Below are 19702 nucleotides of genomic sequence, written 5' to 3'. Positions count from 1 at the left end.
CTGACGAGCAGGGAAACCTGCAAAACGGGCTTGCAGGGATGACATATTCTCTGTATTTCATTCCTACAAGCCTGTCTCGTCAGGGGATTTTAAATCCACTGACGAGCAGGAAAACCTGTAAAACGGGCTTGCAGGGATGAAATCGCCTCTGTGTTTCATCCCTACAAGCCTATCTTGTCAGGGGATTTTAAATCCACTGACGAGCAGGGACACCTGCGAAACGGGCTTGTAGGGATGTAGTAGCCTCTGTGTTTCATCCCTACAAGCCTGTCTTTTTAGGGGATTTAATGACAAGCAGGGAGACCTGCGAAACAGGCTTGTAGGTATAAAAAAATAGCGTCTGTGTTTCATCCCTACAAGCCTATCTTGTCAGGGGATTTTAAATCCACTGACGAGCAGGGACACCTGCGAAACGGGCTTGTAGGGATGAAGTAGCCTCGTGTGTTTCATCCCTACAAGACTGTCTTTTTAGGGGATTTAATGACAAGCAGGGAGACCTGCGAAACAGGCTTGTAGGGATGAAATATCCTCTGTGTTTCATCCCTACAAGCCTATCTTGTCTGGGGATTATAAATCCACTGACAAGCAGGGACACCGGCGAAATGGGCTTCTAGGGATGAAATACAGAGGCTATTTCATCCCTAGAAGCCTGTCTTTTTAGGGGATTTAATGACAAGCAGGGAGACCTGCGAAACAGGCTTGTAGGGATGAAATATCCTCTGTGTTCCATCCCTACAAGCCTGTCTAAAATCCCCTGACGATCAGGGACACCTGCGAAACGGGTTTGTAGGGATGTAGTAGCCTCTGTGTTTCATCCCTACAAGCCTGTCTTTTTAGGGGATTCAATGACAAGCAAGGAGACCTGCGAAACAGGCTTGTAGGGATGATATAGCCTCTGTTTTTTCCTGACCTAATATATATTCTGCTCTACCCCGGTATTGAGTCTGTTTAATGGATAAACCACGGAAATTTCGACTCTATATATATATATATATATATATATATATATATATATATATATATATATATATATATATATATATAGTACCGCTGTTTTAAATGATATATTGTAGTCTGTCCTTGGCCTGTATTTCTCTGCTTGTTGTGTGTTTAAAGCCCTTTTTCTTTCAAAATCACGTTGCTCTGGTATGATTTAACTTCGACAAACATTATTGATCCACAAGGGAAATTGTTCCACACAGTAGCTCAGTTTCAAAGGATGGAAAAGAGTACGGTTGGAAAGGATAATGCAGGTATTAAGTCGACTAAACATGTGTAGTATAATGCAATATATACTCACATATTATATTTTTATACAATGTATAATAAATCCCAATTAACATGTACAATATTACAGTATATGTAACAGCTGCAGAAAAAGGGGGGTTTAATATATTTACCCATCCATTTTTCTACCGCTTATTCCGATAACCAAAATCTCTCTTTTTTTGTCTATTTGTTACATTCGGTTTTATTATCACATTTCTGAGTCTCATTTTTGATTTTTTAAAGGCCAAATACACACTTTTTCAATCAGGCTTTTTTACTGATCATCCAAACCAGGGGTCAAGTTAAATAAATCTATTTATATTTATTTATTTTTTTTAATTCTTTTAACTCAAGTTAAAACGTTTGGGGACCCCTCTGTGACGATCCTTCACTTCATTTCTGTTTGTTTTCCTTGTTTTTTGTATTCACTTCCTATCAGTGCTCTTATTTTGGTTTCCACTTCCTGCTTGTTCCGGTGAGCACTGTTTTGGTCACACACCTGCTGTTGATTGGCAGCTGGTCCACACCTGCTGTCAATCAACATGTATGCTGTTCAAGCCTTGTCTCGAGCACTCCTCGGTGCTGGATGATAACACACAGTCTGTTTGGATCGCGGGGCGGAATTCGTTCTCCCAGGAATGCGGACGGGATTCGGACACAGCGTGAAGGTAGGAACAAGTGATTTATTTTGAAATAAATCTGGCTTTAACAAACAAAAACGTTCTCATAGCACTTAAGGCAGGGGTCACCAACCTTTTTGAAAGCAAGAGCTACTTCTTGGGTACTGATTAATGCCAAGGGCTACCAGTTTGATACACACTTAAATAAATGGCCAGAAATAGCCAATTTGCTCAATTTACCTTTAATAAATAAATCTATATATATATTAAAAAAATGGGTATTTCTGTCTGTCATTCCGTCGTACATTTTTTTTTTCTTATACAGAAGGTTTTTTTTGTAGAGAATAAATGATGAAAAAAACACTTAATTGAACGGTTTAAAAGAGGAGAAAACATGAAAAAAATGCTAATTAAATTTTGAAACATAGTTTATCTTCAATTTCGACTTTTTAAAATTCAAAATTGAACCGGAAAAAATAAAGAAAAAAAAAATAGCTAATTCGGATGTCTATCTGTGTTGGCCCTGCGATGAGGTGGCGACTTGTCCAGGGTGTACCCCGCCTTCCGCCCGATTGTTGCTGAGATAGGCGCCAGCGCCCCCCGCGACCCCGAAAGGGAATAAGCGGTAGAAAATGGATGGATGGATGAATGGAACCTTTTTGAAAACATTTAAAAAAGAATTCATGGAACATTATTAGTAATTTTCCTAATTTAGGTTAATTTTAGAATTTTGATGACATGTTTTAAATAGGTTAAAATCCAATCTGCACTTTGTTAGAATATATAACAAATTGGACCAAGCTATATTTCTATCAAAGACAAATCATTATTTCTTCTAGATTTTCCAGAACAAAACATTTAAAAGAAATTCAAAATACTTTGAAAGAAGATTTAAATTTGATTCGACAGATTTTCTAGATTTGCCAGAATATTTTCTGGGAATTTTAATCATAATAAGTTTGAAGAAATATCCATCCATCCATTTTCTACCGCTTATTCCCTTTCGGGTTCGCGGGGGGTGCTGGGGCCTATCTCAGCTAAAATCGGGCGGAAGGCGGGGTACACCCTGGACAAGTCGCCACCTCATCGCAGGGCCAACACAGACAACATTCACACTCACATTCACACACGTTTGAAGAAATATTTCACAAATATTCTTCGTCGAAAAAACAAAAGCTAAAATGAAGAATTAAATTAAAATGTATTTATTATTCTTTACAATAAAAAAAAAAAATACTTGAACATTGATTTAAATTGGGACCTGTGATGAGGTGGCGACTTGTCCAGGGTGTACACCGCCTTCCTCCCGATTGTAGCTGAGATAGGCGCCAGCGTCCCCCGTGACCTCAAAAGGGAACAAGCGGTAGAAAATGGATGGATGGATGATTTAAATGGTCAGGAAAGAAGAAGAAGGAATTTAAAAGGTAAAAAGGTACGTGTTTAAAAATCCTTAAAATTATTTTTAAGGTTGTATTTTTCCTCTAAAATTGTCTTTCTGAAAGTTATAAGAAGCAAAGTAAGAAAATAAATGAATTTATTTAAACTTAAGACCAAGTCTTTTAAAATATTTTCTTGGATTTTCAAATTCTATTAGAGTTTTGTCTCTCTTAGAATTAAAAATGTCAAGCAAAGCGAGACCAGCTTGCTCGTAAATAAATAACATTTAAAAGATAGAGGCAGCTCACTGGTAAGTGCTGCTATTTGAGCTATTTTTAGAACAGGCCAGCGGGCGACTCATCCGGTCCTTGCGGGCACCGTGATGGTGACACCTGACTTAAGGCAAACAACTAAAAGAGCTAGCATGAGAGCTAGAAGATAAAGAGCCTAACGTGGAAGCTAGCAGGAAACAGACGTACGTAAACAAACTAGCAAGCCAGACCGAGTGAGGCCAGGGCAAGGACTAAATAGCCCTCTGATTAGTGCCCGGGCAACAGGTGCGCGTCCCGAGAACCAACCAATGGCAGGTGAATGTAATTTGTTGTCATGGCAACTGAGACAAACAAAATCAAGAGGTGCTTTAAACGCAAATGACTTAGACAACGTAAACAGAATATGATCCGGGTAGCGGATCATAACACTCTGATCTAAACTATTTTGTTTTTTTTTAAACATTTATTGTGTTGTTTTTTATCCTAATTATCACTATTACTCCTATTATTCCATTTATGTCATATTTGTTTAACCTATCATTGTGATATTTATATATATATATTTTTTTATTTTATTGTATTCTATTTTTTAGACGGTGTTAATTTTAGTCATTTTCCAAGGTGGTGGTGTTTTTCCCTAAATCCTCAGTGCCATGCCATGTTTTTATTTTTTATCTTTTATTGTCAATAGTGATGTGTGTAAATGTGTGTATGTCTCCCTTCTTTTCTCTTTTACTTTTTATTTAAATGTTTTTTTATAGATGGCAGTAGTGTGTCGTTGTTGGTGTCGTTTGCCAATCCGTTCAGTTTTCGCTGGATCTAGTTTTTCGCGGCGCCCCAAAAAGTGTCAACAATGCAAGTAATGCGCTTAATACGCGCCGATTGTCCGTGCTTCTGCTTATAACGTGCATCCCATGAACACAGCTGCAGGTTTTGAAATCGCCAGGTAAAATTGATAACGCTAAGCAGTCCTTTTGGAATCTTATTGATATCGATTACGTGCATCGTCACGATACATGTTGATATCATTTTATCGCAGCATTTTTTTGTTTTTTTTTGTGGAAGTGTGGGAAAACTTTTTTTTGGCATAAAATTAGAAATATTTATTTCAGACAACAAAACAAAGATAAATAAAATAACAAAGTGATGTTTCGAACAGTAAGAGTTTCATATTCTAACATGTACGAAAAGCAGGAGGAAGAAGTAAATTTTATTTAATCCCAACCATTTCCTTTTTTAATTTAAACACAACAGCAATGATTTAATAAGTAAATACCAATAAAGTTCATGAATAGGAATTTAATTTACTGCATGGTTCCCATAATTTACTGAATATAAGATAGATGATGATGTCATTCAAGTAAAAAATTTTTTTGCAGTATACTCGACGCAAAAAGTCCTAAATGCGTACTTCATTTATCGTCGTGCCGCTCCCGACTTTTGACTGAAATCCATTTCCAATATGGCCTCAAATCATTTTTAGTGCCTACTTTGAACCCCAAAAGCTTTCATGTTGCTCCCAAACCTCCAAGCTGATTAACTAAGAGAGCAAATTAGTAGGAAGGAAATTCACACAAATGCGGCTGGAAAATATAAAAAAAAAATACCTGCACGATCTCATCAGACCAGACCTGCAGCATTTTAATATATATATTTATATATAATATGTTTTATTGCATTTATATGGTAATTATTTCTTGCTCAATTACCCAGAGTTTAAAATCTAAGGCTTTATTTGCTGATTGTAGTCAGCTGGAGGCGTGTCTTAATGAAATTAAACAATGGATGTCCGCTAACTTTTTGCAACTCAACGCCAAAAAAACGGAAATGCTGATTATCGGTCCTGCTAGACACCGAACTCTATTTAATAATACAACTCTAACATTTGACAACCAAACAATTAAACAAGGCGACACGGTAAAGAATCTGGGTATTATCTTCGACCCAACTCTCTCCTTTGAGTCACACATTAAAAGCGTTACTAAAACGGCCTTCTTTCATCTCCATAATATCGCTAAAATTCGCTCCATTTTGTCCACTAAAGACGCCGAGATCATTATCCATGCGTTTGTTACGTCTCGCCTCGACTACTGTAACGTATTATTTTCGGGTCTCCCCATGTCTAGCATTAAAAGATTACAGTTGGTACAAAATGCGGCTGCTAGACTTTTGACAAGAACAAGAAAGTTTGATCACATTACGCCTGTACTGGCTTCCTGTGCACTTAAGATGTGACTTTAAGGTTTTACTACTTACATATAAAATACTACACGGTCTAGCTCCATCCTATCTTGCCGATTGTATTGTACCATATGTCCCGGCAAGAAATCTGCGTTCAAAGGACTCCGGCTTATTAGTGATTCCCAAAGCCCAAAAAAAGTCTGCGGGCTATAGAGCGTTTTCCGTTCGGGCTCCAGTACTCTGGAATGCCCTCCCGGTAACAGTTCGCGATGCCCCCTCAGTAGAAGCATTTAAGTCTCACCTTAAAACTCATTTGTATACTCTAGCCTTTAAATAGACTCCCTTTTTAGACCAGTTGATCTGCCGTTTCTTTTCTTTTTCTTCTATGTCCCACTCTCCCGTGTGGAGGGGGTCCGGTCCGATCCGGTGGCCATGTACTGCTCGCCTGTGTATCGGCTGGGGACATCTCTGCGCTGCTGGTCCGCCTACGCTTGGGATGGTTTCCTGCTGGCTCCGCTGTGAACGGGACTCTCGCTGCTGTGTCTTGGATCCTCTTTGGACTGGACTCTCGCGACTGTGTTGTATCCATTATGGATTGAACTTTCACAGTATCATGTTAGACCCGCTCGACATCCATTGCTTTCCTCCTCTCCAAGGTTCTCATAGTCATCATTGTCACCGACGTCCCACTGGGTCATTATTGTCACCGATGTCCCACTGGGTGTGAGTTTTCCTTGCCCTTATGTGGGCCTACCGAGGATGTCGTGGGGGTTTGTGCAGCCCTTTGAGACACTAGTGATTTAGGGCTATATAAGTAAACATTGATTGATTGATTGATATGTAGCAAGAAACTACTACGGCAAAGAAAATAATAACAATTAACGGATATATACGTCGTGAAATGTTTTATTTACACGGAAATATTGTGTAAATGTGCCTTGACTCACATATGAACGTGAAGTGTAATCCCATTCCTAACCTATAGGGCTATTACATCTTCAACTCTTCTAGGAAGGCTGTCCACAAGACTGCTGAGTTTATTTATAGGAATTGTCCACCGTTCTTCGAAAAGTGCATCGGTGAGGTCAGGCACTGAAGACCTGGCTCTCAGTCTCCCGTTCTAATTCATCCCAAAGTTGTTATATCAGGTTGCAGGTCAGGACTCTGTGCAGGCCAGTCAAGTTCATCCACGCCAGAGTCTGTCGTCCTTGTCTTTATGGACCTTTGCTTTGTGCACTGGTGCACGGTTATGCTAAAAACTGTTCTTAGAAAGTTGGGAGCATGGGATTGTCCGACATTTTTTTGGTATCCTGGAGCATTTAAAGTTCATGTTACTGGAACTAAGGGGCCAACTCCTGGAAAAACAACCCCACACCATAACATAATTCTTCCTCCACTGAGCCCTTTCTGTCAGTTTACATGGCCTAAAACTTTGTGGCTGAGTTGCTGTTGTTCCCAAACTTCTTGGGGGTTGGTATAGCTCGGTTGAGGGTTGCAAGTTCGATCCCCGCTTCCGCCATCCTAGTCACTGGCGTAGTGTCCTTGGGCAAGACACTTTACCCACCTGCTCCCAGTGCCACCCACACTGGTTTAAAAAAATTGGGTTTCACTATGTAAAGCGCTTTGAGTCACTAGAGAAAAAGCGCTATATAAATATAGTTCACTTCACTTATGATAAAGCTGATTGTTGACTTTGGAATATTTTGAAGCGAGGAAATTTCCCGATTAGATTTGTGGCACAAATGGAATCCTATCTTAGTTCCATGCTGGAAGTCACTGAGCTCCTGAGAGTGGCCCATTCTTAAACAAATGTTTTTACAAAACGTCTCCGTGCCTAAGTACGTGATTTTATACACCTGTGGCTGGGCACCTGATTATGATATTTTTGGATGGGTGGCCAAATACCTTTTAGCAATATAGTGTACCTTAATTGTTTCGTTGCTCTGCTGAGGGCGACCGATGATCTTCTCCGCAGTCCTGGCCCCCCTCTGCGGGGCTTTCCTGTCTGCTGCAGCGCAGGCAGCCAACCGCACATAAACACAGTGAGCTAAGGGGCTAAGCCTAACTCCTGATAAAGAACCCCGCACCATAATTCCTCCACTGACCCCCCTCTCTGTCAGTTTACGTGGCCTGAGTTGCTGTTGTTCCCAAACTTCTTATGATAAAGCTGATTGTTGACGTTGGAATATTTTGGAGCGAGGAAATTTCACGATTAGATTTGTGGCACAAATGGCATCCTATCACAGTTCCATGCTGGAAGTCACTGAGCTCCTGAGAGCGGCCCTTTCTTTCACAAATGTTGGTAGAAACAGTGCCTAAGTACTTGATTTTATACACCTGTGGCTGGGCACCTGATTTTGATCATTTTAGATTGGTGGCCAAATACCTTTTAACAATATAGTGTACCTTAATTGTTTCATTGCTCTGTTGAGGGCGACCGATGATCTTCTCCGCAGTCCTGGCCACCCTCTTTCCTGTCTGCAGCAGCACAGGCAGCCAACCACACGTAAACACAGTGAGCTAAGGGGCTAAGTCTAACTCCTGATAAAGAACCCCGCACCATAATTCCTCCACTGACCCCCCTCTCTGTCAGTTTACGTGGCCTGAGTTGCTGTTGTTCCCAAACTTTTTATCATAAAGCTGATTGTTGACTTTGGAATATTTTGAAGCGAGGAAATTTCACGATTAGATATCTGGCACGAATGGCATCCTATCACAGTTCCATGCTGGAAATCACTGAGTTCGTGAGTGCGGCCCATTCTTTCACAAATGTTGGTAGAAACAGTCTCCATGACTAAGTACGTGATTTTTATACACCTGTGGCTGGGCCAAGTGATTAGGACACCTGATTATGATAATTTGGGATGGGTGGGCAAATACCTTTTAACAATATAGTGTACCTTAACTGTTTTATTGCTCTGCTGAGGGTGACCGATGATCTTCTCCGCAGTCCTGGCCACCCTCTGCGGGGCTTTCCTGTCTGCAGCAGCAGCCCCTTAGCTCACTGGAGCTACGGGGTTAAGCCTAACTCCTGATAAAGAACCTCGCACCATAATTCCTCCACTGACCCCCCTCTCTGTCGGTTTACGTGGCCTGAGTTGCTGTTGTTCCCAAACTTCTAATGATAAAGCCTACTGTTGACTTTGGAATATTTAAGAGCGAGGACATTTCACGATTAGATTTGTGGCACAAATGGCATCCTATCACAATTCCATGCTGGAAATCACTGAGTTCTTGAGAGCGGCCCATTCTTTCACAAATGTTGGTAGAAACAGTGCCTAAGTACTTGATTTTATACACCTGTGGCTGGGCACCTGATTATGATAATTTTGGATGGGTGGCCAAATACCTTTTTAGCAATATAGTGTACCTTAATTGTTTCATTGCTCTGCTGAGGGCGACCGATGATCTTCTCCGCAGTCCTGGCCACTCTCTTTCCTGTCTGCAGCAGCACAGGCAGCCAACCACACATAAAGATAAAAAATGCTTGCAGTTTTTTTTTTTTTTTAAGTTTGTTCCAGTGGAGTGCCCGCGGTGCATTTTTTTGATCAATGCTTACTTGTATGCCGCCAGGAACTTAGAGGAGGCCACAGGCTCCACACGATTTCCATTAACGACCAAGTGGAACATCTTTTCTCTCCGTCTCCTAAAATCAATGACCATCTCCTTGGTCTTTGTGGGGTTCAGCCCTCAGGTTGTTGTCGGTTCCGCCCCCGTGATCAGGACCACCGCCGTGGAACTTGATAATGGTGTTTGAGGGATGACTGGGGACACAGCATACGTACATAGGGCGACCAGGAGGGGGCTCGACACGCACCCTTGAGGGGGAGCCAGTACTAAGTGACAGGGCGGGGGAGCAGAGCTGACCCACCTTAAAGGGGTCCTGCACTTTTTTTTTTTAAATCTTGCCTATATAAGGCCAAGAACACATGTTTTTCCTTGCTTATGCATTCTAAGTCGTAAAGTATGGCAAGTAAGAGGTGGCTTTATAATGGAAGTGCGATATTCCACCCATAAAGTGCCAACAATCATCCATCCATCCATCCATTGTCTACCGCTTGTCCCTTTTGGGGTCGCGGGGGATGCTGGAGCCTATCTCAGCTGCTTTCGGGCGGAAGTCGGGGTACACCTTGGACAAGTCGCCACCTCCTCACAGACAACATTCACACACTAGGGCCAATTTAGTGTTGCCAATTAACCTATTCCCAGGTGCATGTCTTTGGAGGTGTGAGGAAGCCGGAGTACTGGGAGGAAACCCACGCAGTCACAGGGAGAACATGCAAACTCCACACGGAAAGATCAAGAGCGCAGGATCGAACCCTGGACTACTCAGGACCTTCGTATTGTGAGGCACATGCACTAACCCCTTGTCTACCATGTTGCCACACTCCATCCTCCTTATATTCAGGCTCAAAAACATACGTTTATGGATCATTATTTTTCCCAAAATAATTGTTGTTGTTTTTTAACAAAGTGGGCAATATGTGTTGCTCCAAAACCTGTATGTACCTTCATAGATGTGTAAGTTACCCATGCCTTGGGCATTAATACACCCCCATACCAACACAGATGCTGGCTTTTCAACTTTGCGCCTAAAACAATCCGGATGGTTCTTGTCCTCATTGTTTCTGGATGACACGACGTCCCCAGTTTCCGAAAACAATTTGAAATATGGACTCGTCAGACCACAGAACACGTTTCCACTTTGCATCAGTCCATTTCGGATGAGTTCGGGCCCAGCGGAGCCGGCGGAGTTTCTGGGTGTTGTTGATAAATGGCTTTTGCTTTGCATAGTAGAATTTTAACTTGCACTCAGATGTAGCATCTAACTATAGTAACTGGCAGTGGTTTTCTGAAGTGTTCCTCAGCCCATGTGGTGATATCCTTTACACACTGATGTCGGTTTCTGATGCAGTACCGCCTAAGGGGTTGAAGGCGCGTAATATCATTGCTTACGTGTAATGATTTGTCAAAATTCTCTAAACCTTTTGATTATATTACGGACGGTACTGTATATGGTGAAATCCCTAAATTCCTTGCAATTCAGAAATGTTGTTCTTAAACTGTTCGACAGTTTTGCTCACGCATTTGTTGACAAAGTGGGGACCCTCGCCCCGTCCTTGTCTGGGAATGACTGAGCAGGTTTTCCAAAGCCCTACTTTCAACTCTCGCTGGAAAGTTTTCGCAGTCCACATTTTTCAACCGAATCCAGCCATTCTACCTTCAAAACATTCCTCATAGCTGGGACATTTTTTTTTTCTGTTGAAATTCCCAGTTTTCCCGAAATCCCAGGAATCCTGAAATACCAATTCTAAATTCAAACTGTTTTCATGAATGGTTTTCGCTTCGCATATAGTTTTAACTTGTGTAGCGACCAACTGTAGTTACTGACAGTGGTTTTCTGAGGCGTTCCTGAGTCCATGTGGTGATATCCTTTACACACTTGTCATTTTTTTTGATGCAGTACCGCCTAAGGGATTCAAGGTCTGTAATATCATCGCTTGCGGACAGTGATTTCTCCAGATTCTTTGAACCTTTGATATTTTGGACCGTAGATGGTGACATCCCAAAATTCCTCGCAATTGAGAAATGTTGTTCTTAAAACTGTTGGACAGTTTTTCTCACGCATTTGTTGACAAAGTGGTGACCCTCGCCCCGTCCTTGTCTGGGAATGACGGAGCAGGTTTTCCAAAGCCCTACTTGAAAGTTTTCACAGTCCACATTTTTCAAACAAATCCAGCCATTCTACCTTCAAAACATTCCTCTTAGTTGGGACAATATTTTTTTTTTTTGTTGAAATTCCCAGTTTTCCCGAAATCATAGGAATCCTCAAATATTCTCAATTCAAACTGTTTTCACAAATGGCTTTGGCTTCGCATAGAGTTTTAACTTGTGTAGCGACCAACTGTAGTTACTGACAGTGGTTTTCTGAGGCGTTCCTGAGTCCATGTGGTGATATCCTTTACACACTTGTCATTTTTTTTTTTTATGCAGTACCGCCTAAGGTATTCAAGGTCTGTAAAATCATCGTTTGCGGACAGTAATTCCTCCAGATTCTTTGAACCTTTGATATTACGGACCGTAGATGGTGAAATCCCAAAATTCCTCGCAATTGAGAAATGTTGTTCTTAAAACTGTTCGACAGTTTTGCTCACGCATTTGTTGACAAAGTGGGGACCCTCGCCCCGTCCTTGTCTGGGAATGATGGAGCAGGTTTTCCAAAGCCCTACTTGAAAGTTTTCACAGTCTACATTTTTCAACCGAATCCAGCCATTCTACCTTTAAAACATTCCTCTTAGTTGGGACAATATTTTTTTTTTTTTTGTTGAAATTCCCAGTTTTCCCGAAATCCTAGGAATCCTCAAATATTCTCAATTCAAACTGTTTTCATAAATGGCTTTCGCTTCGCATAGAGTTATAACTTGTGTAGCGACCAACTGTAGTTACTGACAGTGGTTTTCTGAGGCGTTCCTGAGTCCATGTGGTGATATCCTTTACACACTTGTCATTTTTTTTGATGCAGTACCGCCTAAGGTATTCAAGGTCTGTAATATCGCTTGCGGACAGTGATTTCTCCAGATTCTTTGAACCTTTGATGATATTACGGACCGTAGATGGTGACATCCCCAAATTCCTTGCAATTGAGAAATGTTCTTAAACTCTTCGACAGTTTTGCTCACGCATTTGTTGACAAAGTGGCGACCCTCGCCCTGTCCTTGTTTGTGAATGACTGGGTATAAAACAAGCTTCCATGAAATGCTCAATCATGGCACCCACCTGTTCCCAATTAGCTTGCTCACCTGTGAGATGTTCAACATAAGCGTTTGATGAGCATCCCTCAACTTTCAGTTTTTTTCTCCACCAGTGCCAGCTTTTTTTTTGAAACATGTTTGCAGGCATCACATTCCAAATGAGCGAATGTATGTCGAAAAAAATAAAGTTTACCAGCTCCAACGTTAAATATCTTGTCTTTGCAAGTCTATTCCTAAGTTGAAAAGGATTTGCAAATCATGGTATTTTGTTTTTCGATTTAGCATCCACACAAGGTTTTTATACCCAGGCCTAAAAAGCGTGTTCATCCTCACCCTTCCACCAGCTGGCCTCCCCATTCTGTTCTGTTCCTCGGTTCCCGGGTCGCCATGGTGACTCGGCTGAGCACTCCCCCCCCCTCCCCTCCCCCACCCCTCAGCCCGCCAACAGAATTCCAATCAGAGTTCTGTGTGAGGGTGGCGGTGCCGGCGGCCTGATGGGAGTAATGACAGATTAACGCGTGTCCGCCGGCCACAGCTGACCTCTCCTTGGGCCGATCATAAACAACTCGGTCCACTTCTCCTCTGGCCCTTTTTTTTTTTTTTTTTCTTATTACATTCCTTGTCATTTGTGTTTTACCAAACATTTGTCTCGATATGCTTTTCTCTTTCTTATGTGCTCCACTGTCTGGAGACTTTCTGCAACTTTTTAATGAGGAGCTGGAGGAACCATTCATCACCCTGCCTGGTTTTTTTAGCACAGGTGCAAATCTTTGACTCAACTCGGGGACTACCATTAAATGCATGCATCTTTAGTAGTTTTATCTTTAATTACCCTATTTTTCGGACTATAAAAGACACTTAAAATCCTAACATTGTACGGCACACCCGTGTTAGCATACAGACCCCGTTTCCATATGAGTTGGGAAATTGTCCATCCATCCATCATCTTCCGCTTATCCGAGGTCAGGTCGCGGGGGCAACAGCCTAAGCAGGGAAACCCAGACTTCCCTCTCCCCAGCCACTTCGTCTAGCTCTTCCTGGGGGATCCCGAGGCGTTCCCAGGCCAGCCGGGAGACATAGTCTTCCCAACGTGTCCTGGGTCTTCCCCGTGGCCTCCTACCGGCTGGACGTGCCCTTAACACCTCCCTAGGGAGGCGTTCGGGTGGCATCCTGACCAGATGCCCGAACCACCTCATCTGGCTCCTCTCGATGTGGAGGAGCAGCGGCTTTACTTTGAGTTCCTCCCGGATGGCAGAGCTTCTCACCCTATCTCTAAGGGAGAGACCTGGAAACTCATTTCGGCCGCTTGTACCCGTGATCTTATCCTTTCGGTCATGACCCAAAGCTCATGACCATAGGTGAGGATGGGAACGTAGATCGACCGGTAAATTGAGAGCTTTGCCTTCCGGCTCAGCTCCTTCTTCACCACAACGGATCGGTACAACGTCCGCATTACTGAAGACGCCGCACCGATCCGCCTGTCGATCTCACGATCCACTCTTCCCCCACTCGTGAACAAGACTCCTAGGTACTTGAACTCCTCCACTTGGGCAGGGTCTCCTCCCCAACCCGGAGATGGCACTCCACCCTTTTCCGGGCGAGAACCATGGACTCGGACTTGGAGGTGCTGATTCTCATTCCGGCCGCTTCACACTCGGCTGCGAACCGATCCAGTGAGAGCTGAAGATCCCGGTCAGATGAAGCCATCAGGACCACATCATCTGCAAAAAGCAGAGACCTAATCCTGCGGCCACCAAACCAGAACGCCTTGACTGCGCCTAGAAATTCTGTCCATAAAAGTTGTGAACAGAATCGGTGACAAAGGACAGCCTTGGCGGAGTCCAACCCTCACTGGAAATGTGTTCGACTTACTGCCGGAAATGCGGACCAAGCTCTGGCACTGATCATACAGGGAGCGGACCGTTGTAGATGTAAATATAAACAGAATACAATGATTTGCAAATCATTTTCAACCCATATTCAGTTGAAAATGCTACAAAGACAACATATTTGATGTTCAAACTGGTTGATTCCTTGCTTCTTGTCTGATTAATAAATGTCACCAGTGTTTGAACCTGACATTTTTTTGCAAATAATCATTAACTTTAGAAGTGAATGCCAGCAACATGTGACAAAGAAGTTGGGAAAGGTGGCAATAAATACTGATAAAGTTGAGGAATGCTCATCAAACACTTATATGGAACATCCCACAGGTGTGCAGGCTAATTGGGAACAGGTGGGTGCCATGATTGGGTATAAAAACAGCTTCCCAAAATATGCTCAGTCCTTCACAAGAAAGGATGGGGCGAGGTACACCCCTTTGTCCACAACTGCTTAAGCAAATAGTCAAACAGTTTAAGAACAATGTTTCTCAAAATGCAATTGCAAGATATTTAGGGATTTCAACATCCACGGTCCGTAAAATCATCAAAAGGTTCAGAGAATCTGGAGAAATCACTGCACGTAAGCGATGATATTACGGACCTTTGATCCCTCGGGCGGCACTGCATCAAAAACCGACATCGGTGTGTAAAGGATATCACCACATGGGCTCAGGAACACTTCATAAAACCACTGTCAGTAACTACAGTTGGTCGCTACATCTGTAAGTGTGAGTTAAAACTCTACTATGCAAAGCCAAACCCATTAATCAACAACACCCTGAAACGCCGCTGGCTTTGCTGGGCCTGAGCTCATCTAAGATGGACTGATGCAAAGCGGAAAAGTGTTCTGTTGGTCTGACGAGTCCGCATTTCTAATTATGTTTCGAAACTGTGGACGTGGTGAACGAAGAGGAAAATAACCATTCGGATTGTTATATGTGCAAAGTTCAAAAGCCAGCATCTGTGATGGTATGGGGGTGTATTAGTGACCAAGGCATGGGTAACTTACACATCTGTGAAGGCACCATTAATGCTGAATGGTCCATACAGGTTTTGGAGCAACATATGTTGTCATCCAAGCAACGTTATCATGGACGCCCCTGCTTATTTCAGCAAGACAAAGCGTGGCTTAGTAGTAAGAGTGTGGGTACTTTCCTGGCTTGCCTGCAGTCCAGACCTGTCTCCCATGGAAAATGTGTGGCGCATTATGAAGCGTAAAATACGACTGTTGAACGACTGAAGCTCTACAGCATTTGTTTTGTGTTAGCTATCCTTTGCCGTTTTTATTCGTAAATTGTGGACGGTATTTTTTATTTTACTTATACATTGTACCTTTCAGTTTAAGGTTTACTTAGTGCGGTCTCAGAGCATGTTTTTTTTACCATATTTGATTACCCATATAAGTTTTCATGTAGGGACGGCGTGGCGCAGTGGGAGAGTGGCCGTGCACAACCCAAGGGTCCATGGTTCAATTCCCACCTAGTACCAACTTCGTCACGTCCGTTGTGTCCTGAGGAAGACACTTCACCCTTGCTCCTGATGGGTCCTGGTTGGCGCCTTGCATGGCAGCTCCCTCCATCAGTGTGTGAATGTGTGTGTGAATGGGTAAATGTGGAAGTAGTGTCAAAGCGCTTTGAGTACCTTGAAGGTAGAAAAGCGCTATACAAGTACAACCCATTTATCATTTATTTATTTACATAAAACAAGAATGGGAAAGAATTCCACTTTCAAAGCTTCAAGAATTAGTTTCCTCAGTTCCCAAACGTTTATTGAGTGTTGTTGAAAGAAAAGGTGATGTAACACAGTGGCGAACATGCCCTTTCCCAACTACTTCGGCACGGGTTGCAGCCATGAAATTCATAGTTAATTATTTGCAGAAAAATTGAAAGTTTGTGAGATTGAACATCAAAAATCTTGTCTTTGTCGTGCATTCAACTGAATTTGGGTTGAAAATGATTTGCAAATAATTGTATTCTGTTTATATTTACGTCTAACACAATTTCGCAACTATTATAGAAACGGGGTTTGTACTTCAAGTTTATTTTCTAAAGTAAATATGTACGGCGGATATGATCATCGCATGTAAAGTAGGAAATGAGGCCGCCTGTGCGATAATGACATATTCATAACAAATCACCACATTACAGAATTATCGTTGAATTGTTGTGCCGCTCCGTTCGGTATCAGCACCGAGCAGATACACGTTAATTACGACTGATTACCCAATTTAAACAAATGTTGTTCCCGTCGCTTGAGCTCTGGCTCAAACTATATATGCAAATTAATTTGGTATCTTGTTCCTAAACAGACCCCATTATTACGCCACGTGCTAATCATCCAACAGAAACATGAACCAATTAGTGATTGCGGCGGAAACAGCGCCATCATAAAAGAGCCAAACAATAAGACTATTTGTTGTTCTGCTTATCCAAATAAATTACAGTTTCGCAAGCCGATATTGTAACTCTAGTAGCTGTGTGTCCACGTTCAGCCTTTAGAGACGTCTGAACATTTACATAACTCACTTGTAATACACTTTTCCACCACCTGTGGCAGTATTGATGATTTCAAACAAACAGAGGAAGTCATAGAGACATTTCTCAAGCGCAGAAATTATGACTAAAGTGGTGAATCTTTAATTTTGGTAAGTATCGGTACAGGGGACGACCCTACTTGCAGCGTTTGAGGAAGAACTGAGTAGAGACCAATGCAGTGACCTTGTAGAATAGAATAGAATAGAAAGTAATTTTTTGATCTCTGTGGGAAATTTAACACCGCAATTCGCTCACAATAGACATAAACATTTAGATATTTTTTACATGTAAATAATATAGAGTATATTACGCAGCATTATTCACATTTGAGTAACATACAGTAAATACTGTATTATACAGCATTATTCACATGTGAATAGTATAAATACTATCATACAGCATTATTCACATGTGAATCAAATAGTCTATTATACAGCATTATTCACATGTGAATAATATTAATAGTCTATTTTACAGGATTATTCACATGCGAATAATATAAATACAATATATTATACAGCATTATTCACCTGTAAATAACATAGTCTATTATACAGCATTATTCACATGTGAATTTTGTAAATACAGTTTATTATGTAGCATTATTCACATGTGATTTACAGAAATAAGTCTATTATACAGCATTATTCACTTGTGAATAATGTAAATACAATATATTATACAGCATTATTCACCTGTAAATAATATACAGTCTATTATACAGCATTATTCACATGGGAATTTTGTAAATAGTCTATTATCCAGCATTATTCACATGTGAATAACATAAATATAGACTATTATACATTATTCACATGTGATTAACATAAGTCTATTATACAGCATTATTCACATGTGGATAACATAAATACAGTATTATACAGAATTATTCACATGTGAATAATATAAACAGTCTATTGTACATCGTTATTCACATGTGAATAACATAGTCTATTATACAGCATTATTCACATGGGGATAATATAGTCTATTATACAGCATTATTCACATGTGAATAACATAAATGCAGTCTATTATACACCATTATTCACATGTGAATAATATAAATACAGGCTATTATACAGCATTATTCACCGATGAATAACATAAATACCGTTTATTATACAGCACTATTCACATGTGAATAATATAAATACAGTCTAATATACATAATTATTCACATGTGAATACAATAGAGTATAATGTATTTATGTTATTCACATTGGCTAATGCTTTATAATAGACTGTATTTATGTTATTCACATGTGAATAATGTTGTATAATAGACTAATTATGTTATTCACATTGAATAATGCTGTATAATTGTTTGTTATTCACACGTGAATAATGCTGTATAATAGACTGTATTTATGTTATTCACATGTGAACAATGGTGTATGATAGACTGTATTTATATGAATAATGCTGTATAATAGACTGAATTTTGTAGTATTCACATGTAAATAATGTTGTATAGTAAACTGTATGTTATTCACATGCGAATAATGCTGTATAATAGACTGTATTTATGTTATTCTCATGTGAACAATGCTGTATAATAGACTTTATTTATATTATTCACATGTGAATAATACTGTATATTCACATGTGCATCATATAAATACAGTATACATTTACAGTACATGTACAGTCAAAAGGAACATATGCATTATACAGTCTGATGCCTGTGGGTGTGAAGGACTTCCTGTCCCGTTCCGTGTTGCATTTTGGGAGTACTACTTGATGTGCTACCTGTCAGATCCTGTAGTAGGCTCCTCAAACACTGGGCTACATTTTTGCACGGCGACTTCTTAAACACACCGAGGCCCGGTTTTAGGACGCTGAGCTCCCACGGCTTCTTTATCCCTACTAAACTGTCGTCTCCTGACCCTTTTACCTCTGACACTGCCGCTATAAATAACTGCTCTCTGTCAGCGTCTGGCGACTCACATCTGTGTGTGTGTGTGTGTGTGTGTGTGTGTGTGTGTGTGTGTGTGTGTGTGTGTGTGTGTGTGTGTGACAGTGACATCTGGCTCAACGGCGTGGCCTCTTTAGACTCGGCAGCCCTGTTTATTTGAGTGGCGGCACTCCATAAAAGTACAGTGGCACCCCGGGGTACACGTTTTGTTTGGGATACGAGCTTAAAGGAATGGTGTCGCGGGCCTTCAGGCCAGCGGATGTCACGGCGGACCTTGTATAAATGCGAGAAAAACTTCAGGTCATACTTACCAGCATTAGTTTATAGCAGGGGTCACCAACACGTCGCCCGTAAGGACCAGATGAGTCGCCCGCAGGCCTGTTCTAAAAAATAGCTCAAATAGCAGCACTTACCAGTGAACTGCCTCTATTTTTTAAATTGTATTTATTTACTAACAAACTGGTCTCGCTTTGCTCGACTTTTTTAAGTCTAAGAGAGACAAAACTTAAATAGAATTTAAAAATCCAAGAAAATGTTTTGAAGACTTGGTCGTCACTTGTTTGAATATATTAATTTTTTTTTTTTTACTTTGCTTCTTAAAACTACCTTTCAGAAAGAAAATTTTTGAGAATTTGTTAAATGAACACTACTTGCATTATGGCCGTCAGTGAAGAAAATACAATAAAATCGCCGCAGGGTACAAAGCGCAGGAACAAAATAATCTAAATATGGACTCTTATACAGCATTGTTTAAGTGAAAAACATAAATACAGACTATTATGGAGTGTTATTCACATGTGAATAATATACAGTCTGTTATACAGCACTATTCACTTGTGAATAATATAAATACAGTCTATTATACAGCATTATTCACATGCGAATGACATAAATAC

Source organism: Nerophis ophidion, linkage group LG13, assembly GCF_033978795.1.
Source record: "Nerophis ophidion isolate RoL-2023_Sa linkage group LG13, RoL_Noph_v1.0, whole genome shotgun sequence".
In the NCBI taxonomy this organism is placed as follows: domain Eukaryota; kingdom Metazoa; phylum Chordata; class Actinopteri; order Syngnathiformes; family Syngnathidae; genus Nerophis; species Nerophis ophidion.
The sequence above is the reverse complement of the archived record's forward strand: the minus strand, read 5'-3'. Positions refer to the sequence as shown.